This window comes from Betta splendens, chromosome 21 (assembly GCF_900634795.4).
Source record: "Betta splendens chromosome 21, fBetSpl5.4, whole genome shotgun sequence".
NCBI classification, from domain to species: domain Eukaryota; kingdom Metazoa; phylum Chordata; class Actinopteri; order Anabantiformes; family Osphronemidae; genus Betta; species Betta splendens.
In genome coordinates this window covers 18605809-18633322 of record NC_040899.1, presented here as the reverse complement: position 1 = coordinate 18633322, position 27514 = coordinate 18605809, and the positions used below count along the sequence as shown (strand labels likewise).

Genomic DNA, 27514 nt, shown 5'->3' with positions numbered 1-27514 from the left:
CAATTATTGAGTTAACAAATAATTGAACAATCTAGGTGAAATGTCAAATACATAAAATACAAGTAATAAAAAACACAAGATCATATTGCAGATGATACCTCATAAATCGTAAAATAACTGCATAGAATAAGAAAGAAAACACTTTTCCCATAACACGGTGCAGTATAATGTGGACCTGAGAAAACAGTGCCCCCTGCTATGGGTGAGGAGAAATGTAAAAGCTTACAGCACCTGGTATTCCCAGGCGGTCTCCCATCCAAGTACTAACCAGGCCCGACACTGCTTAGCTTCCGAGATCAGATGAGATCGGGCGTGCTCAGGGTGGTATAGCCGTAAGCGAGAGCAGAGAGTGACAGGAGCTCTTTTAAGCTTGCAAGCCACGCCGTTGCATCCACTTGCCTGATTGTGGCATTTATAAAGGACTTAGAACATTTTTGGGACGTACACAGAAGGTGGCCATTTTTGCCTTAAACACAATATCCCCTTTTTTGTATTTCGCTCTCCTTTTAAACCAAACAAATAGAGAGAAGCCAAAATCATTACTTATAATCTGTCACCGGCCTTAGGCATGAACTGTGAACAAAGCAAAAGCAGCACTGTGACTGAAAACAGAAAATTCTTGCAGGTAATAGCGTCTGTTGTCTAGGAACGATGCAATTATTGAGTTAACAAATACTGTACTTGAACAATCTAGGTGAAATATCAAATACATAAAACAGAAGTAATAAAAACAAAAGATAATAATTGCAGAAGATACCTCATAAATCGTACAATAACTGCATAGAATAAGAAAGAAAACACTTTTCCCATAACACGGTGCAGTATAATGCGGACCTGAGCAAACAGCCCGCTCTGCTAGGGTTGAGGAGAAATGTAAACGCTTACAGCACCTGGTATTCCCAGGCGGTCTCCCATCCAAGTACTAACCAGGCCCGACCCTGCTGAGCTTCCGAGATCAAACGAGATCGGGCTTGCTTTGGGTGGTATGGCCGTAAGTGAGAGCAGAGAGTGACAGGAGCTCTTTTAAGCTTGGCAAGCCACGCCGTTGCATCCACTTGCCTGAATGTGGTGTTTATAAAGGACTTAGAACATTTTGGGACGTACACAGAAGGTGGTCCTTTTGGCCTTAAACACAATATCCCCTTTTTTGTATTTCTCTCTCCCTTTAAACAAAACAACTAGAGAGAAGACAAAATCATTACTTGTAATGTGTCACCGACCATAGGCATGAACTGTGAACAAAGCAAAAGCAGCACTGTGACTGAAAACAGAATATTTTTGCAGGTAATAGCGTCTGTTGTCTAAGAACGATGCAATTATTGAGTTAACAAATAACTGAACAATCTAGGTGAAATGTCAAATACATAAAATACAGGTAATAAAAAAACACAACATATTAATTGCAGAAGATACCTCATAAATCGTCCAATAACTGCATAGAATAAGAAAGAAACCACTTTTCCCATAACACGGTGCAGTATAATGTAGACCTGAGAAAACAGCGCCCCCTGCTATGGGTGAGGAGAAATGTAAAAGCTTACAGCACCTGGTATTCCCAGGCGGTCTCCCATTCAAGTACTAACCAGGCCCAACCCTGCTTAGCTTCCGAGATCAGACGAGATCGGGCATGCTCAGGGTGGTATGGCCGTAAGTTAGAGCAGAGAGTGAAAGGGATCTCTTTTAAGCTTGGCAAGCCACGCCGTTGCATCCACTCTCCTGAATGTGGCATTTATAAAGGACTTAGAACAGAAAACAGAAAATTGTTGCAGGTAATAGAGTCTGTGGTCTAAGAACAATGCAGTTGTGAGTTAACAAATAATTGAACAATCTAGGTGAAATGTCAAATACAGTGGCAGCGGTTCAAAGTGACTAGGGTTTTTACTGCAGTACCGCCGCGTCGCCACGGCGCAGCGAGTGCGTCGCTGACTAAAGATTTTTAATCCTGCAGCCAGCTGGAAAAAATCAGGACGCTAGTCTCGTTTTCACCACCAGGTGACGCAGCGTTGATTAGAAGCCTCCAAAGCACTACAGCGTAACTGAGGTCCGACTGTTCATTTCTACCTGTAACACACATATATTACACCAGACCTACTTTACTATTAAGTATCTGCTGTGTGCTAAAACATGGGGAGTATGAAGGGCAACAACTTGTTGATGGCTTAGTTATTTTCTGTTCACTGCGAAGTTATAATCGTTCTGTGTGGTTTAAAACAGGCAGCGCCACAGCAGCAACACATTCTTGTTTTTATTCTCCTCAGCTTTTTCGTGTCTTTAAATAGAAGGCGTCTCTTAAAAATATGTACACACCCACCGCTCTAACATCCGATACAACACATTGACTTCACATAATACCATGATTATGCGTCGCGGTTTATTTAATATAATTTGAATGCGCATGGCCAAGTAAAGACGTAGAGCGCAGTCCATCTGCGACTACAGCCGCTTATTTAGGTTTTAAACTTCCACAACTTGTTAATGAATGTTTTCCAATAGTCGTAGATTTTACGTAAATAACCGTAATAATCATAGGAATTTGTTTTACAGCAGTTGTCGGTCGTAATTTTGACAGGACGCCAGAAATCAGCAGATCTACACCGACGCATTACAGCAACATGTTTGTTCCTACGCGTTTAGTCTGTGTCTGCAGAACTGCAGTTTGACTTGTTTTGACTGTGCGTGTCATTGTAACTGAGGCTGAGAGACTTATTCGACCAGTGTATGTTTCAACATTTTCATTTCCCATCCGTCCATCCAGCCACTTTCACCGGCGTTTTCGTTTCTCTTTCGTTGAGCTGCAAACGGATTTTAATCAAAGCACCGCCTTACAAACCAATAAAACAGGCAAAAATATTTGTTTTTTACAAAAAGACACGGAATTGGAGTTAATATGTTTTATTGTTTAGAGACAAACGGAAAACAAAAAGTCGTTCTCTCGTTACCTCTGCATATAATTTGGTGGAGACATCAATCTCTTACACAAACATGTGACGTGTTTCGGAGTCATGTGCCCAGACAGAGAGTGACCAATACACAAATGTATGGATGTGCAAATGCGGGCTACGAGAGGAACGGGGGAGTGGCGCACTAGATGTAGCGAGAATTTGTTTTGACTGTGCGTGTCCTTGTAACTGAATGAGTGGCTGATGTGACTTATTCGGCCCGTGTATGTTTCAAAACTTTGATTTCCCATCCGTCCATCTATCCCGAATAAAAGCACCGCATTACAAACCAATAAACCGAACAAAAATATTTTTTAACAAAAACACACGGACTTGAATTTTAAGCTGTTTTTTTTCGTTTAGAGAAAAACGAAAAACAAACTGCTAAAACTGCATTTAATTTTTAATGGAAGCTCATCCGTGGACGGGTCGCGGGGCAGCAGTCGTAGCAGAGAGCTCCAGACTGCCGCTCGAATGAAACACGAGATCGAATGAAATGTGATGTGTTTCGTACTCAGATGACTTGGATCTGAGTTCGACCAAGCTTTTGTTTGTCTCATGTTTGCTCACAGTCGCAAAGGAAATCTACACACCCCTCCCCCTCCCCCGTAGAGGCGCATAAACATGCTAATGTGTTGCTACTACTCGATCAGCAGGTGAGAAATACCTCAGCTCCGGGACAAAGCTCTGTGAGAGACTGGGCAGCATCGGGCGGGGTGATCAGCTGCAGGTCTAAGACTCATTAATGCAGCAAGTAGTTTGTTCTACATGTTTACTCTGCAAAAAAAAAACGTATGTATTTATCGTAGCTTTCTGGTCTAAGTTATTTGTAGCACTTCGACATTCGTTTAAAATATGCAGTGCTTTTTAAAATGAAAATACTAATATTATTATTTATTACCTTTATTGTAAAGACAGTATTAATTGCACAATTTGGACTGGCGAAGATTTGCGCTTCTTTCATAATAATCATGGATAATCAAGGAGGAAACTGCAGTTCATCTTTGTTATTCAGGGACGGTTTAATGAAGATTCAGTGTGGTTTTTAACTGAACTGTCAGCCAAGATACGTGCATTATCAAATGAATGCGCCTGTCAGCGGGGAAGACATCAACTCTATTCAGTCGCTCTTCCATCGCTGTTGCCGTCTCCTCCCCAGTTCACACACCTTAACACTAGGACTACTGGGTTTTCTAAATATACCAGTTCCTACTACAAGGTGTTCCTAAGAAGTTAACCAGCTGTTTATTTCGTTATTACTGCTTTCACCTGTACCACATAAAGTCATTGCAGAGCTACAGCCATGTTCCCACAAAGTTAACCAGCTGTTTATTTCGTTATTCCCTCTTTCATGTCCGTCTGTTGAATGGAAGTGCAGGTTTGAACAGGGCAAACATTATTTTTATTTCCAAAAAAAAATTAATACGTTTACAGATTGACCGGTGATGCTGCACGGGTTGCTCTCAGTTAAAACAGCTGTTTGAAGCAGGGAAAAGCGAGTTAGCTGTCCTTGTCGATGCCTTGACAATGTTTTATCATCGGCTAGATCTCTGAGCCCCGACTTTTATGTCTTCTTTGGATTAAAAAACAAATGTTGAATGTTCTTTTTTTTTTTTTTTTTTTTTTTTTTTTTCTCCGGCGCAGGTCGAGCTGGCTGCTGGTCACAACAGCTCCTGTCCTCTTACTTCTATTTATTACTTTCTTCACTTATTTAAGTTTACCTTTCTAGTGTGTTGTTAGTAACATTAGTGTACACAACCTGTACACAGCTTTTTTATAGTTTTTCTAAGTTTGGCGCAGTACAAACGCTGTTTTTAAAGCTACGATGTGCGTCGGGGTCAGAGCGCGCATTGTTTACACCGCGGAGCAGCTGATCGCGCTGCGCAGCGCCGTAGTTCTGGCAAGAGACAGACACGAGATCACCGCTGAGGTGCTGGTGAAGTCCCGACGTGGGCGCCGCGCCGGAAAACTACGACGGGAGAAAACGAGACGCTTCAGGCCCGCTGTCCCCTCCGTTATAATGGGGAACGTGAGATCTCTCCCCAACAAGATCGACGAGCTCGCAGCGCTCACACGGTACCAGCCGGAGTACAGAACCAGCAGCGTCCTGCTGTTCACGGAGACCTGGCTGACGTCACTCATCCCGGACTCGACTGTCGCACTGGACAATTTTCATCTGCTACGTGCGGACAGAACGGAGAACAGCGGTAAGAGGAAGGGAGGGGGTCTGGCTGTGTTTGTGAACACCAGGTGGTGTATGCCACGACATTGCACTGTCAAAATGAAGCTGTGTAACAGAGACATTGAGCTGTTAGCGGTGGGCATGAGGCCATTCTACCTGCCAAGGGAGTTCACACACGTTATAATAATTGCTGTGTACGTCCCACCCTCCGCTAACGCTGACACAGCTTCCGAGACCCTGCTCTCAGTCACCAACAGGCTGCAAACACAGCACCCACAGGCCCTCTTCCTGATCTCTGGGGACTTTAACCATGCACCTCCTTCAGCTGCTCTGCCCACATACACCCAGTATGTGACCTGTCCCACCAGAGACAATAAAACCCTGGACTTATTCTATGCCAACACCAAAGAGGCCTACACTGCATCCTCCCTCCCACCGCTGGGCAGAGCTGACCACAACATCCTGCATCTCCTGCCTGTGTATAAACCTGTTGTACACAGGCAGCCGGTGGTGCCCCGCACAGTGAAGAGGTGGACAGCTGAGAGCGAGGAGGCTCTCAGGGACTGTTTTAACACCACTGTGTGGACGGAGCTCTGCGACCCACATGGGGAGGACATTAACGCAATAACAGACTGTGTAACGGACTACATAAACTTCTGCTGTGAAAACTCTGTTCCCACCAGGCGGGTTCGGTGTTTCACCAACAGCAAACCATGGGTCACCCCTGATATTAAAGCTCTGCTAAAGGAGAAGAAGAGAGCATTTAAATCAGGGGACAGGGAGGAGCTGAGGAGGGTGCAGAAGGAGCTGAGGAGGAAAATCCGTGAGGGGAAGTCCAGCTACAGGAGGAAGATGGAGGAGCAGCTGCAGCAGAACAATGTGAGTGAGGTGTGGAGGAGCCTGAAAACCATCTCAGGCTTCAAAGCTCCACACCCACAGGCTGAGGGGGACCTGAGCTGGGTCAATGAGCTGAACTTACACTTTAATAGGTTTGACCAAGCACCCACTCACACCTCCCAGCAGCTGCCTCCGAACCTCTTGTCACCTCATACCACTGGATTACCACCCCCCACAGCCCTTCACACCTTTACACAAAGCCCTCTACCCTCAGCCCTGACGACTGGTGACTCATCCCAACCACACCCCCTCACTTCACACCACACTGAGTCACTTCCTCAACCCCTCACTTCACACCACACTAAGACACTCCCTCCACCCCTATCCTTCTCCAGCACCCAGGTGAGAAGTGAGCTCAGGAAGATCAAGGCCAGGAAAACAGCTGGACCAGACGGCATCAGCTCCAGACTCCTTAAGTCCTGTGCAGGCAAACTGTGTGGAGTTATGGAGCATGTCTTCAACCTGAGCCTAAAGCTGAGGGTGGTACCACAGCTCTGGAAGACCTCCTGCGTGGTACCAGTGCCCAAGACACCGCACGCCAAAGACCCCAGCAGCTTCAGACCAGTGGCTCTGACATCACACCTGATGAAGACACTGGAGAGACTGGTCCTGGGTCACCTCCGCTCTGCAGTGGGAACCTACCTGGACCCGCTGCAGTTCGCCTACCGACACGGCATAGGAGTAGACGACGCTGTCATCTTCCTCCTACATCGAGCCCTTTCCCACCTAGAGAAGCCCGGCAGCACTGTGAGGATCATGTTCTTTGACTTCTCCAGTGCCTTCAACACCATCCAGCCGATGCTTCTGAAACACAAACTGGAGGAGGCTGGTGTGGACCTTCATCTGACGGAGTGGATTATGGACTATCTCACAAACAGGCCTCAGTTTGTGAGAGCCAGGGACTGTGTGTCTGACACTCTGACCTGCAGTGTGGGGGCCCCACAGGGGACTGTACTGGCCCCCTTCCTTTTCACCCTCTACACGTCAGACTTCAGACACAACACGGACAGCTGTGTTCTGCAGAAGTTCTCTGATGACTCTGCGATCGTCGGACTGATCACCGATGATGGCGATGCAGAGTACAGAGGACTCACTCAGAACTTTGTGGACTGGTGCCAGCGGAACCACCTCCTGATCAATGTAGGGAAAACGAAGGAGATGGTGGTGGATTTCCGCAGACAGCAGCCTGCTGTCATCCCACCGATGCACATCCAGGGAAGGGACATTGAGAGAGTGGACTCTTACAAGTACCTGGGAGTGCATCTGAACAATAAACTGGACTGGACTCATAACACGGATGCACTGTACAGGAAGGGTCAGAGCAGACTCTACCTGCTGAGGAGACTGTGGTCTTTTGGAGTGAAGGGGCCACTCCTGAAGACCTTCTATGACTCTGTGGTGGCATCAGCCATCCTGTACGGTGTGGTCTGCTGGGGCAGCAGCATCACAGCGAGGGACAGGAAGAGACTGGACAGGATCATCAAGAATTCCAGCTCTGTCCTGGGCTGCACTCTGGACACGGTGCAGGAGGTGGGTGAGAGAAGGGTCCTGGCTAAACTGACATCCATCATGGACCAGGTCTCTCACCCACTGGAGGACTCACTGTCTACTCTGGAGAGCAGCTTCAGTAGCAGTCTGATCCACCCTCGCTGTGTGAAGGAGAGATATCGTAGATCCTTCCTACCTGCTGCTGTCAGACTGTACAATCAGAGCTGTTGACCACATCCCACCACAGTCACTCACCCACTGCATCAGTGGTTTATATAGCAACCTGCTCTGCACAATATTTGTGTAAATCTGTGAACAATCATGTATATTGTTACCGGTACAAATCTTATACCCATTACTGTGCAATAACCCTGCAATGACTTCATACTCACTCTAACTGTACTGTACTGCTTTGTACAGTGCCAACACAAACTGTTCTGTACCTGTATTCTTGCTGATCTGTACTGCTGTTGTGAGAGGTAATTTCCCCACTGCGGGACTATTAAAGGTTTTCTTATTCTTATTCTTATTCTTATTCTCAAATAATATAATATTGCCGCCCTCCGCGGCTCCCAGTGTTTGTTTTTTTCATTTAAAACGTGGGTGTTACCGGTGGCAGACCTCTGGTCTAGATCATCCTTATTCACTTTTTAAAATTGTAGTAGTGTAACCTTAGTTAGTATTCCTTTTTATTTTTTTTATTTTATGTTTGGGAAACGTGACATTTCAGCTACTGTGATTTTATTTGTCATCAACATTAGTTCCTACCTGTCCTTGTTGACGGGGGACAGGAAAAAGGTGACGCGCGTTGGGTGAGAGCGGCGTAAAGAAAAAAGTGTACATGTGCCGTACTGTCTTGCCGTGTGGTGCATTACAGAAGCATTCCACGTAAAGAAAATTGCCCGTACCAACAGCAAGAAATCAGGGTTACAGTAGCTTGTCTGCCACAAATCGAACGCTGCACGCGGGAGGGCGCACCGTTCAGCTTCCTATTTTCGGTTTTAAACTGCCATAATTTGCCATAATTTACTTACGTTCATAACTTCATACTATAACGCGACCAGCGGTTCATGGTCTTGGCGATACATGCACTAAGTAATACAACGTTCTACAAGAGGGTATATGACGGAAGCAACTACGATGTTTTAGGACCAAAAGTGGGAGTCAATCGCCACCTACAGGCCAGAAGGACGTAACACACTCCTCCCGCAGTACAAACCCGGCACTGACGCGGCAAATTTGAAACCCAAACACGGTGGGGGTAGACACTTTTACCGGCTGCCTCTGTACATAAAATGAAAGTAATAAAAAACACAAGATATTATTGCAGAAGATACCTCATAAATACTACAATAACTGCATACAATAAGAAAGAAAACACTTTTCCCATAACACTGTGCAGTAGAATGTGGACTTGAGCAAACAGCCCGTCCTGCTAGGGTTGAGGAGAAATGTAAAAGCTTACAGCACCTGGTATTCCCAGGCGGTCTCTCATCCAAGTACTAACCAGGCCCGACCATGCTTAGCTTCTGAGATCAGACGAGATCGGCCGTGCTCAGGGTGGTATGGCCGTAAGCGAGAGCAGAGAGTGACAGGAGCTCTTTTAAGCTTGGCAAGCCACGCCGTTGCATCCACTTGCCTGAATGTGGCGTTTATAAAGGACTTAGAACATTTTGGGACGTACACAGAAGGTGGCCATTTTGGCCTTAAACACAATATCCCCTTTTTTGTAATTCGCTCTCCCTTTAAACAAAACAACTAGAGAGAAGCCAAAATCATTACTTGTAATGTGTCACCGAACATAGGCATGAACTGTGAACAAAGCAAAAGCAGCACTGGGACTGAAAACAGAAAATTCTTGCAGGTAATAGCGTCTGTTGTCTAAGAACGTTGCAATTATAGAGTTAACAAATAATTGAACAATCTATGTGAAATGTCAAATACATAAAATTCAAGTAATAAAAAACACAAGATAATAATTGCAGAAGATACCTCATAAATCGTACAATACCTGCATAGAATAAGAAACAAAACACTTTTCCCATAACACGGTGCAGTATAATGTAGACCTGAGAAAACAGCGCCCCCTGCTATGGGTGAGGAGAAATGTAAAAGCTTACAGCACGTGGTATTCACAGGTAGTCTCCCATCCAAGTACTAACCAGGCCCGACCCTGCTGAGCTTCCGAGATCAGACCAGATCGGGCGTGCTCAGGGTGGTATGGCCGTAAACGAGAGTAAAGAGTAACAGGAGCTCTTTTAAGCTTGGCAAGCCACGCCGTTGCATTCACTTGCCTGAAGGTGGCGTTTATAAAGGACTTAGAACATTTTGGGACGTACACAGAAGGTGGCCCTTTTGGCCTCAAACACAATATCCCCTTTTTTGTATTTCGCTCTCCCTTTAAACAAATCAAATAGAGAGAAGCCAATATCATTACTTGTAATGTGTCACCGACCATAGGCATGAACTGTGAACAAAGCAAAAGCAGCACTGTGACTGAAAACAGAAAATTCTTGCAGGTAACAGCGTCTGTTGTCTAAGAACGATGCAATTATTGAGTTAACAAATAATTGAACAATCTAGGTGAAATGTCAAATACATAAAACAGAAGTAATAAAAACAATAGTTATTAATTGCAGAGGATACCTCATAAATCGTCCAATAACTGCATAGAATAAGAAAGAAAACACTTTTCCCATAACACGGTGCAGTATAATGTGGACCTGAGAAAACAGCGCCCCCTGCTATGGGTGAGGAGAAATGTAAAAGCTTACAGCACCTGGTATTCCCAGGGGGTCTCCCATCCAAGTACTAACCAGGTCCGACCCTGCTTAGCCTCCGAGATCAGACAAGATCGGGCGTGCTCAGGGTGGTATGGCCATAAGCGAGAGAAGAGAGTGACAGGAGCTTATTTAAGCTCGGCAAGCCACGCCGTTGCATCCACTTGCCTGAATGTGGTTTTTATAAAGGACTTAGAACATTTTGGGACGTACACAGAAGGTGGCCATTTTAGCCTTAAACACAATATCCCCTTTTTTGTATTTCGCTCTCCTTTTAAACCAAACAAATAGAGAGAAGCCAAAATCATTACTTATAATCTGTCACCGACCTTAGGCAAAAACTGTGAACAAAGCAAAAGCAGCACTGTGACTGAAAACAGAAAATTCTTGCAGGTAATAGCGTCTGTTGTCTAAGAACGATTCAGTCATTGAGCTAACAAATAATTGAACAATCTAGGTGAAATGTCAAATACATAAAACAGAAGTAATAAAAACAATAGTTATTAATTGCAGAGGAAAGGTCATATATCATATAATAACTGCATAGAATAGGAAAGAAAACACTTTTCCCATAACACGGTGTAGTATAATGTGGACCTGAGCAAACAGCCCGCTCTGCTAGGGTTGAGGAGAAATGTAAAAGTTTACAGCACCTGGTATTCCCAGGCGGTCTCCCATCCAAGTACTAACCAGGCCCGACCATGTTTAGCTTCTGAGATCAGACGAGATCCGGCGTGCTCAGGGTGGTATGGCCGTAAGATAGAGCAGAGAGTGACAGGAGCTCTTTTAAGCTTGGCAAGCCACGCCGTTGCATCCACTTGCCTGAATGTGGCGTTTATAAAGGACTTAAAACATTTTGGGACAAACACAGAAGGTGGCCATTTTGGCCTTAAACACAATATCCCCTTTTTTGTAATTTGCTCTCCCTTTAAACAAAACAACTAGAGAGAAGCCAAAATCATTACTTGTAATGTGTCACCGACCATAGGCATGAACTGTTAACAAAGCAAAAGCAGCACTGTGACTGAAAACAGAATATTTTTGCAGGTAATAGCGTCTGTTGTCTAAGAACGATGCAATTATTGAGTTAACAAATAATTGAACAATCTAGGTGAAATGTCAAATACATAAAATACAAGTAATAAAAAACACAAGATATTATTGCAGAAGATACCTCATAAATCGTACAATAACTGCATAGAATAAGAAAGAAAACACTTTTCCCATAACACGGTGCAGTATAATGTGGACCTGAGAAAACAGCACCCCCTGCGAGGATTGAGGAGAAATGTAAAAGCTTAGAGCACATGGTATTCCCAGGCGGTCTCCCATCCAAGTACTAACCAGGCCCGACTCTGCTTAGCTTCCAAGATCAGACGAGATCGGGCGTGCTGAGGGTGGTATAGCCGTAAGCGAGAGCAGAGAGTTACAGGAGCTCTTTTAAGCTTGCAAGCCACGCCGTTGCATCCACTTGCCTGATTGTGGCATTTATAAAGGACTTAGAACATTTTGGGACGTACACAGAAGGTGGCCATTTTGGCCTTAAACACAATATCCCCTTTTTTGTAATTTGCTCTCCCTTTAAGCAAAACAACTATAGAGAAGCCAAAATCATCACTTGTAATGTGTCACCGACCATAGGCATGAACTGTTAACAAAGCAAAAGCAGCACTGTGACTGAAAACAAAAAATTCTTGCAGGTAATAGCGTCTGTTGTCTAGGAACGATGCAATTATTGAGTTAACAAATACTGTACTTGAACAATCTAGGTGAAATATCAAATACATAAAACAGAAGTAATAAAAACAAAAGATAATAATTGCAGAAGATACCTCATAAATCGTACAATAACTGCATAGAAGAAGAAAGAAAACACTTTTCTCATAACACGGTGCAGTATAATGTGGACCTGAGCAAACAGCCCGCTCTGCTAGGGTTGAGGAAAAATGTAAACGCTTACAGCACCTGGTATTCCCAGGCGGTCTCCCATCCAAGTACTAACCAGGCCCGACCCTGCTTAGCCTCCGAGATCAGACGAGATCGGGCGTGCTCAGGGTGGTATGGCCGTAAGCGAAAGCAGAGAGTGACAGGAGCTCTTTTAAGCTTGGCAAGCCACGCCGTTGCATCCACTTGCCTGAATGTGGCGTTTATAAAGGACTTAAAACATTTTTGGACATACACAGAAGGTGGCCATTTTGGCCTTAAACACAATATCCCCTTTTTTGTAATTTGCTCTCCCTTTAAGCAAAACAACTATAGAGAAGCCAAAATCATTACTTGTAATGTGTCACCGACCATAGGCATGAACTGTTAACAAAGCAAAAGCAGCACTGTGACTGAAAACAGAAAATTCTTGCAGGTAATAGCGTCTGTTGTCTGAGAACGATGCAATTATTGAGTTAACAAATACTGTACTTGAACAATCTAGGTGAAATATCAAATACATAAAACAGAAGTAATAAAAACAAAAGATAATAATTGCAGAAGATACCTCATAAATCGTCCAATAACTGCATAGAATAAGAAAGAAAACACTTTTCCCATAACAGGGTGCAGTATAATGTGGACCTGAGCAAACAGCCTGCTCTGCTAGGGTTGAGGAGAAATGTAAACGCTTACAGCACCTGGTATTCCCAGGCGGTCTCCCATCCAAGTACTAACCAGGCCCGACCCTGCTGAGCTTCCGAGATCAGACGAGGTCGGGCTTGCTCTGGGTGGTATGGCTGTAAGCGAGAACAGAGAGTGACAGGAGCTCTTTTAAGCTTGCAAGCCACGCCGTTGCATCCACTTGCCTGAATTCGGCGTTTATAAAGGACTTAGAACATTTTGGGACGTACACAGAAGGTGGCCATTTTGGCCTTCAACACAATATCCCCTTTTTTGTATTTCGCTCTCCCTTTAAACAAATCAAATAGAGAGACGCCAAAATCAATACTTATAGTCTGTCACCGACCATAGGCATGAACTGTAAACAAAGCAAAAGCAGCACTGTGACTGAAAACAGAAAATTGTTGCAGGTAATAGAGTCTGTGGTCTAAGAACAATGCAGTTGTGAGTTAACAAATAATTGAACAATCTAGGTGAAATGTCAAATACATAAAATAAAAGTAATAAAAAACACAAGATATTATTGCAGAAAATACCTCATAAATCATACAATAACTGCATACAATAAGAAAGAAAACACTTTTCCAATAACACTGTGCAGTAGAATGTGGACTTGAGCAAACAGCGCCCCCTGCAAGGGTTCAGGAGAAATGAAAAAAGCTTACAGCACCTGGTATTCCTTGGGAGTCTGCCATCCAAGTACTAACCAGGCCAGTCCCTGCTTAGCTTCCGAGATCAGACTAGATCGGGCCTGTTCAGGGTGGTATGGCGTTTCATCCAATTGCCTGAATGTGGCGTTTATAAAGGACTTAGAACATTTTGGGACGTACACAGAAGGTGGCCATTTTGGCCTTACACACAATATCCCCTTTTTTGTATTTCGCTCTCCCTTTAAACAAAACAACTACAGAGAAGCCAAAATCATTACTTGTAATGTGTCACCGACCATAGGCATGAACTGTGAACAAAGCAAAAGCAGCACCGTGACTGAAAACAGAATATTTTTGCAGGTAATAGCGTCTTTTGCTAAGAACGTTGCAATTATTGAGTTAACAAATAATTGAACAATCTAGGTGAAATGTCAAATGCATAAAATACAAGTAATAAAAAAACACAAGATATTAATTGCAGAAGATACCTCATAAATTGTCCAATAACTGCATAGAATAAGAAAGAAAACACTTTTCCCATAACACGGTGCAGTATAATGTAGACCTGAGCATACACCGCCCCCTGCTAGTGTTAGGGGGAAATGTAAAAGCTTACAGCACCTGGTAATCCCAGGCAGTCTCCCATCCAAGTACTAACCATGCCCGACCCTGCTTAGCTTCCGAGATCAGACGAGATTGGGCGTGCTCAGGGTGGTATGGCCGTAAGCGAGAGCAGAGAATGACAGGAGCGCTTTTAAGCTTGGCAAGCCACGCCGTTGCATCCACTTGCCCGAATGTGGCGTTTATAAAGGACTTAGAACATTTGGGACGTACACAGAAGGTGGCCATTTTGGCCTTAAACACAATATCCCTTTTTTTGTATTTCGCTCTCCCTTTAAACAAATCAAATAGAGAGAAGCCAAAATCATTACTTGTAATGTGTCACCGACCATAGGCATGAACTGTGAACAAAGCAAAAGCAGCACTGTGACTGAAAACAGAATATTTTTGCAGGTAATAGCGTCTGTTGTCTAAGAACGATGCAATTATTGAGATAACAAATAATTGAACAATCTAGGTGAAATGTCAAATACATAAAACAGAACTAATAAAAACAAAAGATATTGATTGCAGAAGATACCTCATAAATCGTACAATAACTGCATAGAATAAGAAAGAAAACACTTTTCCCATAACACGGTGCAGTATAATGTGGACCTGAGAAAACAGCACCCCCTGCGAGGATTGAGGAGAAATGTAAAAGCTTAGAGCACATGGTATTCCCAGGCGGTCTCCCATCCAAGTACTAACCAGGCCCGACTCTGCTTAGCTTCCAAGATCAGACGAGATCGGGCGTGCTCAGGGTGGTATGGCCGTAAGCGAGAGCAGAGAGTGACAGGAGCTCTTTTAAGCTTGGCAAGCCACGCTGTTGCATCCACTTGCCTGAATGTGGCGTTTGTAAGGACTTAGAACATTTTGGGACGTAGACAGAAGGTGGCCATTTTGGCCTTAAACACAATATCCCCTTTTTTGTATTTCGCTCTCCCTTTAAACAAATCAAATAGAGAGAAGCGAAAGTCATTACTTGTAATGTGTCACCCACCATAGGCATGAACTGTAAACAAAGCTAAAGCAGCACTGTGACTGAAAACAGAATATTTTAACAGGTAATAGCGTCTGTTGTGTAAGAACGATGCAATTATTGAGTTAACAAATAATTGAACAATCTAGGTGAAATGTCAAATACATAAAATACAAGTAATAAAAAACACAAGATAATAATTGCAGAAGATACCACATAAATCGTACAATAACTGCATACAATAAGAAAGAAAACACTTTTCCCATAACACGGTGCAGTATAATGTAGGCCTGAGCAAACAGCCCGCTCTGCTAGGGTTGAGGGGAAATGTAAAAGCTTACAGCACCTGGTATTCCCAGGCGGTCTCCCATCCAAGTACTAACCAGGCCTGACACTGCTTAGCTTCCGAGATCAGACGAGATCGGGCGTGCTCAGGGTGGTATGGCCGTAAGCGAGAGCAGAGAGTGACAGGAGCTCTTTTAAGCTTGGCAAGCCACGCCGTTGCATCCACTTGCCTGAATGTGGCGTTTATAAAGGACTTAGAACATTTTGGGACGTACACAGAAGGTGGCCATTTTGGCCTTACACACAATATCCCCTTTTTTGTAATTTGCTCTCCCTTTAAACAAAACAACTATAGAGAAGCCAAAATCATTACTTGTAATGTGTCACCGATCATAGGCATGAACTGTGAACAAAGCAAAAGCAGCACCGTGACTGAAAACAGAATATTTTTGCAGGTAATAGCGTCTTTTGCTAAGAACGTTGCAATTATTGAGTTAACAAATAATTGAACAATCTAGGTGAAATGTCAAATGCATAAAATACAAGTAATAAAAAAACACAAGATATTAATTGCAGAAGATACCTCATAAATTGTCCAATAACTGCATAGAATAAGAAAGAAAACACTTTTCCCATAACACGGTGCAGTATAATGTAGACCTGAGCAAACACCGCCCCCTGCTAGTGTTAGGGGGAAATGTAAAAGCTTACAGCACCTGGTAATCCCAGGCAGTCTCCCATCCAAGTACTAACCATGCCCGACCCTGCTTAGCTTCCGAGATCAGACGAGATTGGGCGTGCTCAGGGTGGTATGGCCGTAAGCGAGAGCAGAGAATGACAGGAGCGCTTTTAAGCTTGGCAAGCCACGCCGTTGCATCCACTTGCCCGAATGTGGCGTTTATAAAGGACTTAGAACATTTGGGACGTACACAGAAGGTGGCCATTTTGGCCTTAAACACAATATCCCTTTTTTTGTATTTCGCTCTCCCTTTAAACAAATCAAATAGAGAGAAGCCAAAATCATTACTTGTAATGTGTCACCGACCATAGGCATGAACTGTGAACAAAGCAAAAGCAGCACTGTGACTGAAAACAGAATATTTTTGCAGGTAATAGCGTCTGTTGTCTAAGAACGATGCAATTATTGAGTTAACCAATAATTGAACAATCTAGGTGAAATGTCAAATACATAAAACAGAACTAATAAAAACAAAAGATATTGATTGCAGAAGATACCTCATAAATCATACAATAACTGCATAGAATAAGAAAGAAAACAGTTTTCCCATAACACGGTGCAGCATAATGTAGACCTGAGCAAACAGCGCCCCCTGCTAGGGTTAAGGACAAAGGAAAAAAGCTTACAGCACCTGGTATTCCTAGGCAGTCTCCCATCCAAGTACTAACCAGGCCTAACCCTGCTTAGCTTCCGAGATCAGACGAGATCGGGCGTGCTCAGGGTGGTATGACCGTAAGCGAGAGCAAAGAGTGACAGGATCTCTTTTAAGCTTGGCAAGCCACGCCGTTGCATCCACTTGCCTGAATGTGGCGTTTATAAAAGACTTAGAACATTTTGGGACGTACGCAGAAGGTGGCCATTTTGGCCTTAAACACAATATCCCCTTTTTTGTATTTCGCTCTCCCTTTAAACAAAACAACTAGAGAGAAGCCAAAATCATTACTTGTAATGTGTCACCGACCATAGGCATGAACTGTGAACAAAGCAAAAGCAGCACTGTGACTGAAAACAGAAAATTCTTGCAGGTAATAGCGTCTGTTGTCTAAGAACGATGCAATTATTGAGTTAACAAATAATTGAACAATCTCGGTGAAATGTCAAATACATAAAACAGAAGTAATACAAACAAAAGATATTAATTGCAGAAGATACCTCATAAATCATACAATAACTGCATAGAATAAGAAAGAAAACACTTTTCCCATAACACGGTGCAGTATAATGTGGACCTGTGCAAACAGCCCGCTCTGCTAGGGTTGAGGAGAAATGTAAAAGCTTACAGCACCTGGTATTCCCAGGCGGTCTCCCATCCAAGTACTAACCAGGCCCGACCCTGCTTAGCTTCCGAGATTAGACGTGCTCAGGGTGGTATGGCCGTAAGCGAGAGCAGAGAGTGACAGGAGCTCTTTTAAGCTTGGCAAGCCACGCTGTTGCATCCACTTGCCTGAATGTGGCGTTTATAAAGGACTTAGAACATTCTGGGACGTACACAGAAGGTGGCCATTTTGGCCTTAAACACAATATCCCCTTTTTTGTATTTCGCTCTCCCTTTAAACAAATCAAATAGATAGAAGCCAAAGTAATTACTTGTAATGTGTCACCGACCATAGGCATGAACTGTGAACTGAAAACAGAATATTTTTGCAGGTAATAGCGTCTGTTGTCTAAGAACGATGCAATTATTGAGTTAACCAATAATTGAACAATCTAGGTGAAATGTCAAATACATAAAACAGAACTAATAAAAACAAAAGATATTAATTGCAGAAGATACCTCAAAAATCGTCCAATAACTGCATAGAATAAGAAAGAAAACACTTTTCCCATAACACAGTGCAGTATAATGTAGACCTGAGCAACCAGCGTCCCCTGCTAGGGTTGAGGAGAAATAAAAAAAACTGACAGCAACTGGTATTCCTAGGTAGTCTCCCATTCAACTACTAACCAGGCCCGACCATGCTTAGCATCCGAGATCAGACGAGATCGGGCGTGCTCAGGGTGGTATGGCCATACTCGAGAGCAGATAGTGACAGGAGCTCTTTTAAGCTTGGCAAGCCACGCCGTTGCATCCACTTGCCTGAATGTGGCATTTATAAAGGACTTAGAACATTTTGGGACGTACACAGAAGGTGGCCATTTTAGCCTTAAACACAATATCCCCTTTTTTGTATTTCGCTCTCCTTTTAAACCAAACAAATAGAGATAAGCCAAAATCATTACTTATAGTCTGTCACCGACCATAGGCATGAACTGTGAACAAAGCAAAAGCAGCACTGTCACTGAAAACAGAAAATTCTTGCAGGTAATAGCATCTGTTGTCTAAGAACGATGCAGTTGTGAGTTAACAAATAATTGAACATTCTAGGTGAAATGTCAAATACATAAAACAGAACTAATAAAAACAAAAGATATTGATTGCAGAAGATACCTCATAAATCATACAATAACTGCATAGAATAAGAAAAAAAAAACACTTTTCTCATAACACGGTGCAGTATAATGTGGACCTGAGCAAACAGCCCGCTCTGCTAGGGTTGAGGAGGAATGTAATAGCTTACAGCACATGGTATTCCCAGGCGGTCTCCCATCCAACTTCTAACCAGCCCCGACACTGCTTTGCTTCCTAGATCAGATGAGATCTGGCGTGCTCAGTGTGGTATGGCCATACTCGAGAGCAGATAGTGACAGGAGCTCTTTTAAGCTTGGCAAGCCACGCCGTTGCATCCACTTGCCTGAATGTGGCATTTATAAAGGACTTAGAACATTTTGGGACATACACAGAAGGTGGCCATTTTGGCCTTAAACACAATATCCCCTTTTTTTATTTTGCTCTGCTTTTAAACCAAACAACTAGAGAGAAGCCAAAATCATTACTTATTATCTGTCACCGACCTTAGGCATGAACTGTGAACAAAGCAAAAGCAGCACTGTGACTGAAAACAAAAAATTCTTGCAGGTAATAGCGTCTGTTGTCTAAGAACGATGCAATTATTGAGTTAACCAATAATTGAACAATCTAGGTGAAATGTCAAATACATACAACAGAACTATTAAAAACAAAAGATATTGATTGCAGAAGATACCTCATAAATCATACAATAACTGCATAGAATAAGAAAGAAAACACTTTTCCCATAACACGGTGCAGTATAATGTAGACCTGAGCAAACAGCGCCCCCTGCTAGGGTTAACACTAGAACTACTGGGTTTTCTAAATATACCCATTCCCACTAGAAGGTGGTCAAATGATCTGCTCGGCTAGCTGAGACCCTGAATCATCTGTGAACAGCTGCCTTTGTTAGGTAAAGAGGGCCATCACTGACGCACTCTAGGTGGTGGGTTGCGTGGGCTTGCTGACCCTGCTCCTGTCTGCAAGGCTGCACAGTTCCTATGAGTCTATGAGTGACATCCACTGTTACAATGTTCAACCGCTATGTGTTTGGATTTACAACGTGAAAGGACGAGTGTCATTGTTACGGTCTCACCGAAGGAAGCAATAAGATATAATCATCAATAATACAATAAGACAGTTTTAGATCCTTCTCAAATGTGGCGAAACTTTGTTTATTTACAAAAAAAACTAGTTCAAATATTGTTTGCACTGTAACGTCATCAAAAATTACAGAAAAGATGACAGTACACTCATCAAGTTTTAACAAATGTGCAATAAAAAATATAAACAGAAAACACTTGAAAACGTTTTTTATATTGCGTTTATTAAGTTATTACTGCTTTCACCTGTAACACATAAAGTCATTGTAGAGCTACAACCATGTTCCTACAAAGTTAACCAGATGTTTATTTCGTTATTCCCTCTTTCATGTCCGTCTGTTGAATGAAAGTGGGCGTGGCCATCCACGTAACTGAGCAGGGACACTGGGGGAAGGTGGAACGCGCATCAACACGCAGGACAAAGATCTGCGTTTCTCTGCTGCTACAGCCTCGGCTGCGTTGGGTTGTTAGTGTCCCTTTCACCTTTACCACATGAAATGTGTTCCTGCTAAGTTGATCTTGAGCTGCTATCAGAATCGTTTTTATTCGCCAGGTTTGAACTGGGCAAACATTATTTTTATTTACAAAAAAATTAAAACGTTCACATGTGATTTGCCCGCTTTGATGTAGACAAAATTCTTGAAAGCGTTTTACATTACATCCCGTTTATTTCGTTATCCCCACTTTCATATCTGTCTGATAAATAAAAGTGGGCGGGGCTATCAGTCCCGTAGCAAAGGTAAGCGCTGACTGTGGGGGCTGGGCGCATCAGCATACAGGACAAAGACCTGTGTTCCTCTGCCACAGCCTCCTCTTTCAGCCTGTTGCTTTGGGCCGTTATTCCCCCACTTACTGGAGCCACATGTTGACAAAGTTGACCAGCCGCTTTCATATAGACACCAAACTCTATAAAGCATTTTACTTTACATTCCGTTTATTTCGTTATTAATATACATGTAATTGCAAATGCTGCTCTGAGCTCTTTTACTTTGATGAGTTTTGTGTCTACATGAAAGCGGGCAGAACAACGTCCATGCGTGTGTCACGCTGAAAGCAGCTGGTGAACCTCTTGGGAACATGGCTGTAGCTCTGCAATGACTTTATGTGGTACAGGTGAAAGGGAAAATAACGAAAAAAACGGAAATATAAAACAGAAACGCTTTCAAGCGTTTTCTGTTTAAATTTTTTATTGCACATTTGTTAAAACTAGATGGGTGTACTGTCTTTTTTCCTAATTCTTAGTGACGTTACAGTGCAAAGCGTATGGGATTTTTTTTGTAAATAAAAATAATTAAATAAAACGGAAACGTTTCAAGCGTTTTCTGTTTATATTTTGTAAATAAAAATAAACCCGGTGAATAAAAACGATTCTGAAAGCAGCTGATCAACTTCGTAGGAACACATTTCATATGGTACAGGTGAAAGGGAGACTAACAACCCAACGCAGCCGAGGCTGCAGCAGCAGAGAAACGCAGATCTTTGTCCTGCGTGTTGACGCGTGTTTCCCATCCCCCAGTGTCACCGCTCTGGGACGTGGATGGCCCCGCCCACTTTCATTCAACAGACGGACATGAAAGAGGGAATAACGAAATAAACAGCTGGTTAACTTTGTAGGAACACGGCTGTAGCTCTGCAATGACTTTATGTGGTACAGGTGAAAGGAGTAATAACGAAATAAACGGAATATAAAACGGAAACGCTTTCAAGCGTTTTCTGTTCACCCAAACTAAATGGGTGTACTGTCATCTTTTCAGTAATTTTTAGCATTTGCATGTTGTTGTAAATGAATAACGAAATTAACAAAATCTACGTTTAAAAAAACTGGGAAGAGTTCCGTGTCTACATGAAAGCGGGCAGAACAACGTCCGTCTATGACTCACTGCCCAAAGCGGCTGGTGAAACATGGCTGTAGCTCTGCATGACTTATTATGTGGTACTGGTGAAAGGGGAAATAACGAAATAAATGGAATATAAAACCGAAACGCTTTCAAGCGTTTTTTGGTTTATATTATATTTTTAATTGCACATTTGTTAAAACTAGATGGGTGAGCGGTGTACTGTCGTCTTTTCTGCAATTTTTAGTAACGTTACAGTGAAATAATGTGTGAACTTTATTTAGTTTTTTTGTAAATAAGCAAAGAAGCAAAACTGTCTTATTGTATTGTTGATGTTTTTCATTGCTTCCTTCGGTGAGACCGCAACAATGACACTCGTCCTTTCACGTTGTAAATCCAAGCACATAGCGGTTGAACATTGTAGCAGTGGATGTCACTCATAGACTCATAGGAACCTGAGTAGGAACCCTGCTCTGCCTTGCAGGCAGCAGCGGGGTCAGCGAGCCCATGCGTCCAACCCCACAGAGAGCGTCTGTGATGGCCCTCTTTACGTAACAAAAGCGGCTCTTGGCAGGGTGCCAGCTGGAGCGTGGCGGACAAGTGAACACCCAGCCGTAGTTAGGGGTATATGTAAAGGTGTACGTCCCTTAGTAGTTCTAGTGTTAAGGAAAAAGGAAAAAAGCTTACAGCACCTGGTATTCCTAGGCAGTCTCCCATCCAAGTACTAACCAGGCCTGACCCTGCTTAGCTTCCGAGATCAGACGAGATCGGGCGTGCTCAGGGTGGTATGACCGTAAGCGAGAGCAGAGAGTGACAGGATCTCTTTTAAGCTTGGCAAGCCACGCCGTTGCATCCACTTGCCTGAATGTGGCGTTTGCAAGGACTTAGAACATTTTGGGACGTACACAGAAGGTGGCCATTTTGGCCTTAAACACAATATCCCCTTTTTTGTATTTCGCTCTCCCTTTAAACAAATCAAATAGAGAGAAGCCAAAGTCATTACTTGTAATGTGTCACCGACCATAGGCATGAACTGTGAACAAAGCAAAAGCAGCACTGTGACTGAAAACAGAAAATTCTTGCAGGTAATAGCGTCTGTTGTCTAAGAACGATTCAATTATTGAGTTAACAAATAATTGAACAATCTAGGTGAAATGTCAAATACATAAAACAGAACTAATAAAAACAAAAGATATTGATTGCAGAAGATACCTCATAAATCGTCCAATAACTGCATAGAATAAGAAAGAAAACACTTTTCCCATAACACGGTGCAGTATAATGTAGACCTGAGCAAACAGCGCCCCCTGCTTGGGTTAAGGAGAAAGGAAAAAAGCTTACAGCACCTGGTATTCCTAGGCAGTCTCTCATCCAAGTACTAACCAGGCTCGACCCTGCTTAGCGTCCGAGATCAGACGAGATCGGGCGCGCTCAGGGTGGTATGGCCGTAAGCTAGAGCAGAGAGTGACAGGAGCTCTTTTAAGCTTGGCAAGCCACGCCGTTGCATCCACTTGCCTGAATGTGGCATTTAAAAAAGGACTTAGAACATTTTGGGACGTACACAGAAGGTGGCCATTTTGGCCTTAAACACAATATCCCCTTTTTTTGTATTTCGCTCTCATTTTAAACCAAACAATTAGAGAGAAGCCAAAATCCTTACTTATAATCTGTCACCGACCATACGCATGAACTGTGAACAAAGCAAAAGCAGCACTGTGACTGAAAACAGAAAATTCTTGCAGGTAATAGCGTCTGTTGTCTAAGAACGATGCAGTCATTGAGTTAACAAATAATTAAACAATCTAGGTGAAATGTCAAATACATAAAACAAAAGTAATAAAAACCACAAGATATTATTGCAGAAGATACCTCATAAATCATACAATAACTGCACACAATAAGAAAGAAAACACTTTTCCCATAACACGGTGCAGTATAATGTGGACCTGAGCAAACAGCCCGCTCTGCTAGGGTTGAGGAGAAATGTAAAAGCTTACAGCACCTGGTATTCCCAGGCGGTCTCCCATCCAAGTACTAACCAGGCCCGACCCTGCTTAGCTTCCGAGATCAGACGAGATCGGGCGTGCTCAGGGTGGTATGGCCGTAAGCAAGAGCAGAGAGTGACAGGAGCTCTTTTAAGCTTGGCAAGCCACGCCGTTGCATCCACTTGCCTGAATGTGGCGTTTATAAAGGACTTAGAACATTTTGGGACGTACACAGAAGGTGGCCATTTTTGCCTTAAACACAATATCCCCTTTTTTGTATTTCGCTCTCCCTTTAAACAAAACAACTAGAGAGAAGACAAAATCATTACTTGTAATGTGTCACCGACCATAGGCATGAACTGTGAACAAAGCAAAAGCAGCACTGTGACTGAAAACAGAATATTTTTGCAGGTAATAGCGTCTGTTGTTTAAGAACGATGCAATTATTGAGTTAACAAATAATTAAACAATCTAGGTGAAATGTCAAATACATAAAATACAAGTAATAAAAAAAACAAGATATTAATTACAGAAGATACCTCATAAATCGTCCAATAACTGCATAGAATAAGAAAGAAAACACTTTTCCCTTAACACGGTGCAGTATAATGTGGACCTGAGCAAACACTCGCTCTGCTAGGGTTATGGAGAAATGTAAACACTTACAGCACCTGGTATTCCCAGGCGGTCTCCCATCCAAGTACTAACCAGGCTCGACCCTGCTTAGCGTCCGAGATCAGACGAGATCGGGCATGCTCAGGGTGGTATGGCCGTAAGCGAGAGCAGAGAGTTACAGGAGCTCTTTTAAGCTTGGCAAGCCACGCCGTTGCATCCACTTGCCTGAATGTGCCGTTTATAGAGGACTTAAAACATTTTGGGACGTACACAGAAGGTGGCCATTTTGGCCTTAAACGCAATATCCCCTTTTTTGTATTTCGCTCTCCCTTTAAACAAAACAACTAGAGAGAAGCCAAAATCATTACTTGTAATGTGTCACCGACCATAGGCATGAACTGTGAACAAAGTAAAGCAGCACTGTGACTGAAAACAGAAAATTCTTGAAGGTAATAGCGTCTATTGTCTAAGAACGATGCAATTATTGAGTTAACAAATAATTGAACAATCTAGGTGAAATGTCAAATACATAAAATAGAAGTAATAAAAAAAACAAGATATTAATTACAGAAGATACCTCATAAATCGTCCAATAACTGCATAGAATAAGAAAGAAAACACTTTTCCCATAACACGGTGCAGTATATTGTGGACCTGAGCAAACAGCCCGCTCTGCTAGGGTTGAGGAGAAATGTAAAAGATTACAGCACCTGGTATTTCCAGGCGGTCTCCCATCCAAGTACTAACCAGGCCCGACCCTGTTTAGCTTCCGAGATCAGATGAGATCGGGCGTGCTGAGGGTGGTATGGCCGTAAGCGAGAGCAGAGAGTGACAGGAGCTCTTTTAAGCCGGGCAAGCCACGCCGTTGCATCCACTTGCCTGAATGTGGCGTTTATAAAGAACTTAGAGCATTTTGGGACCTACACAAAAGGTGGCCATTTTGGCCTTAAACACAATATCCCTTTTTTTGTATTTCGCTCTCCCTTTAAACAAAACAACTACAGAGAAGCCAAAATCATTACTTGTAATGTGTCACCGACCATAGGCATGAACTGTGAACAAAGCAAAAGCAGCACTGGGACTGAAAACAGAAAATTTTTGCAGGTAATAGCGTCTGTTGTCTAAGAACGATGCAATTATTGAGTTAACAAATAATTGAACAATCTAGGTGAAATGTCAAATACATAAAATAAAAGTAATAAAAAACACAAGATATTATTGCAGAACATACCTCATAAATCATACAATAACTGCATACAATAAGAAAGAAAACACTTTTCCCATAACACGGTGTAGTATATTGTGGACCTGAGCAAACAGCCCGCTCTGCTAGGGTTGATGAGAAATGTAAAAGCTTACAGCACCTGGTATTCCCAGGCGGTCTTCGATCCAAGTACTAACCAGGCCCGACACTGCTTAGCTTCAGAGATCAGACGAGATCAGGCGTGCTCAGGGTGGTATGGCCGTAAGCTAGAGCAGAGAGTGAAAGGAGCTCTTTTAAGCCGGGCAAGCCACGCCGTTGCATCCACTTGCCTGAATGTGGCGTTTATAAAGGCCTTAGAACATTTTGGGACATACACAGAAGGTGGCCATTTTGGCCTTAAACACAATATCCCCTTTTTGGAATTTCGCTCTCCCTTTAAACAAATCAAATAGAGAGAAGCCAAAGTCATTACTTGTAATGTGTCACCGACCATAGGCATGAACTGTGAACAAAGCAAAAGCAGCTCTATGACTAAGAACAGAAAATTCTTGCAGGTAATACCGTCTGTTGTCTAAGAACGATGCATTTATTGAGTTAACAAAAATTGAACAATCTAGGTGAAATGTCAAATACATAAAATAGAAGTAATAAAAACACAAGATATTATTGCAGAAGATACCTCATAAATCATACAATAACTGCATACAATAAGAAAGAAAACACTTTTCCCATAACACTGTGCAGTATAATGTAGACCTAAGCAAACAGCCCGCTCTGCTAGGGTTGAGGAGAAATGTAAAAGCTTACAGAACCTGGTATTTCCAGGCGGTCCCCCATCCAAGTTCTAACCAGGCCCGACACTAATTAGCTTCCGAGATCAGATGAGATCGGGCGTGCTGAGGGTGGTATGGCCGTAAGCGAGAGCAGAGAGTGACAGGAGCTCTTTTAAGCCGGGCAAGCCACGCCGTTGCATCCACTTGCCTGAATGTGGCGTTTATAAAGAACTTAGAGCATTTTGGGACCTACACAGAAGGTGGCCATTTTGGCCTTAAACACAATATCCCCTTTTTTGTATTTCACTCTCCCTTTAAACAAAACAACTACAGAGAAGCCAAAATCATTACTTGTAATGTGTCACCGACCATAGGCATGAACTGTGAACAAAGCAAAAGCAGCACTGGGACTGAAAACAGAAAATTTTTGCAGGTAATAGCGTCTGTTGTCTAAGAACGATGCAATTATTGAGTTAACAAATAATTGAACAATCTAGGTGAAATGTCAAATACATAAAATAAAAGTAATAAAAAACACAAGATATTATTGCAGAACATACCTCATAAATCATACAATAACTGCATACAATAAGAAAGAAAACACTTTTCCCATAACACGGTGTAGTATATTGTGGACCTGAGCAAACAGCCCGCTCTGCTAGGGTTGATGAGAAATGTAAAAGCTTACAGCACCTGGTATTCCCAGGCGGTCTTCGATCCAAGTACTAACCAGGCCCGACACTGCTTAGCTTCAGAGATCAGACGAGATCAGGCGTGCTCAGGGTGGTATGGCCGTAAGCTAGAGCAGAGAGTGAAAGGAGCTCTTTTAAGCCGGGCAAGCCACGCCGTTGCATCCACTTGCCTGAATGTGGCGTTTATAAAGGTCTTAGAACATTTTGGGACATAAACAGAAGGTGGCCATTTTGGCCTTAAACACAATATCCCCTTTTTTGTATTTCGCTCTCCCTTTAAACAAAACAACTAGAGAGAAGCCAAAATCATTACTTGTATTGTGTCACCGACCTTAGGCATGAACTGTGAACAAAGCAAAAGCAGCACTGTGACTGAAAACAGAAAATTCTTGCAGGTAATAGCGTCTGTTGTCTAAGAACGATGCAGTCATTGAGCTAACAAATAATTGAACAATCTAGGTGAAATGTCAAATACATAAAATAAAAGTAATAAAAAACACAAGATATTATTGCAGAAGATACCTCATAAACCATACAATAACTGCATACAATAAGAAAGAAAACACTTTTCCCATAACACTGTGCAGTATAATGTAGACCTAAGCAAACAGCCCGCTCTGCTAGGGTTGAGGAGAAATGTAAAAGCTTACAGAACCTGGTATTTCCAGGCGATCCCCCATCCAAGTTCTAACCAGGCCCGACACTAATTAGCTTCCGAGATCAGATGAGATCGGGCGTGCTGAGGGTGGTATGGCCGTAAGCGAGAGCA

General features: G+C 42.8%; 1 protein-coding gene, 11 non-coding genes and 15 pseudogenes across 12 annotated transcripts in view; all 27 read right to left on the bottom strand.

The window, feature by feature from the left end:
* The window catches only part of LOC129603520 (uncharacterized), a 57954-nt gene that overhangs the window by 18580 nt on the left and 11860 nt on the right, over window positions 1-27514 (bottom strand). The gene's annotated exons all lie outside the window — the stretch shown is intronic.
* Window positions 220-338, bottom strand: LOC114847880 (5S ribosomal RNA). Its single transcript, XR_003784311.1, has one exon. It is a non-coding gene; the product is annotated as a 5S ribosomal RNA (ribosomal RNA).
* On the bottom strand, window positions 879-997 carry LOC114847895 (5S ribosomal RNA; annotated as a pseudogene).
* Window positions 1535-1653, bottom strand: LOC114847861 (5S ribosomal RNA). The gene has a single exon (XR_003784292.1). It is a non-coding gene; the product is annotated as a 5S ribosomal RNA (ribosomal RNA).
* Window positions 8965-9083, bottom strand: LOC114847887 (5S ribosomal RNA; annotated as a pseudogene).
* Window positions 9620-9738, bottom strand: LOC114847896 (5S ribosomal RNA; annotated as a pseudogene).
* LOC114847871 (5S ribosomal RNA) lies at window positions 10274-10392 on the bottom strand. The gene has a single exon (XR_003784302.1). It is a non-coding gene; the product is annotated as a 5S ribosomal RNA (ribosomal RNA).
* Window positions 10928-11046, bottom strand: LOC114847877 (5S ribosomal RNA). The gene has a single exon (XR_003784308.1). It is a non-coding gene; the product is annotated as a 5S ribosomal RNA (ribosomal RNA).
* Window positions 11582-11700, bottom strand: LOC114847899 (5S ribosomal RNA; annotated as a pseudogene).
* LOC114847892 (5S ribosomal RNA) lies at window positions 12240-12358 on the bottom strand. Its single transcript, XR_003784313.1, has one exon. It is a non-coding gene; the product is annotated as a 5S ribosomal RNA (ribosomal RNA).
* On the bottom strand, window positions 12899-13017 carry LOC114847890 (5S ribosomal RNA; annotated as a pseudogene).
* Window positions 14153-14271, bottom strand: LOC114847893 (5S ribosomal RNA; annotated as a pseudogene).
* Window positions 14806-14924, bottom strand: LOC114847889 (5S ribosomal RNA; annotated as a pseudogene).
* On the bottom strand, window positions 15460-15578 carry LOC114847862 (5S ribosomal RNA). The gene has a single exon (XR_003784293.1). It is a non-coding gene; the product is annotated as a 5S ribosomal RNA (ribosomal RNA).
* LOC114847891 (5S ribosomal RNA) lies at window positions 16115-16233 on the bottom strand (annotated as a pseudogene).
* LOC114847864 (5S ribosomal RNA) lies at window positions 16769-16887 on the bottom strand. Its single transcript, XR_003784295.1, has one exon. It is a non-coding gene; the product is annotated as a 5S ribosomal RNA (ribosomal RNA).
* LOC114847901 (5S ribosomal RNA) lies at window positions 17423-17531 on the bottom strand (annotated as a pseudogene).
* Window positions 18046-18164, bottom strand: LOC114847853 (5S ribosomal RNA; annotated as a pseudogene).
* LOC114847868 (5S ribosomal RNA) lies at window positions 22157-22275 on the bottom strand. The gene has a single exon (XR_003784299.1). It is a non-coding gene; the product is annotated as a 5S ribosomal RNA (ribosomal RNA).
* Window positions 22811-22929, bottom strand: LOC114847882 (5S ribosomal RNA; annotated as a pseudogene).
* Window positions 23467-23585, bottom strand: LOC114847851 (5S ribosomal RNA). The gene has a single exon (XR_003784285.1). It is a non-coding gene; the product is annotated as a 5S ribosomal RNA (ribosomal RNA).
* On the bottom strand, window positions 24121-24239 carry LOC114847873 (5S ribosomal RNA). The gene has a single exon (XR_003784304.1). It is a non-coding gene; the product is annotated as a 5S ribosomal RNA (ribosomal RNA).
* Window positions 24775-24893, bottom strand: LOC114847867 (5S ribosomal RNA). Its single transcript, XR_003784298.1, has one exon. It is a non-coding gene; the product is annotated as a 5S ribosomal RNA (ribosomal RNA).
* LOC114847885 (5S ribosomal RNA) lies at window positions 25429-25547 on the bottom strand (annotated as a pseudogene).
* On the bottom strand, window positions 26081-26199 carry LOC114847903 (5S ribosomal RNA; annotated as a pseudogene).
* Window positions 26735-26853, bottom strand: LOC114847884 (5S ribosomal RNA; annotated as a pseudogene).
* LOC114847906 (5S ribosomal RNA) lies at window positions 27389-27507 on the bottom strand (annotated as a pseudogene).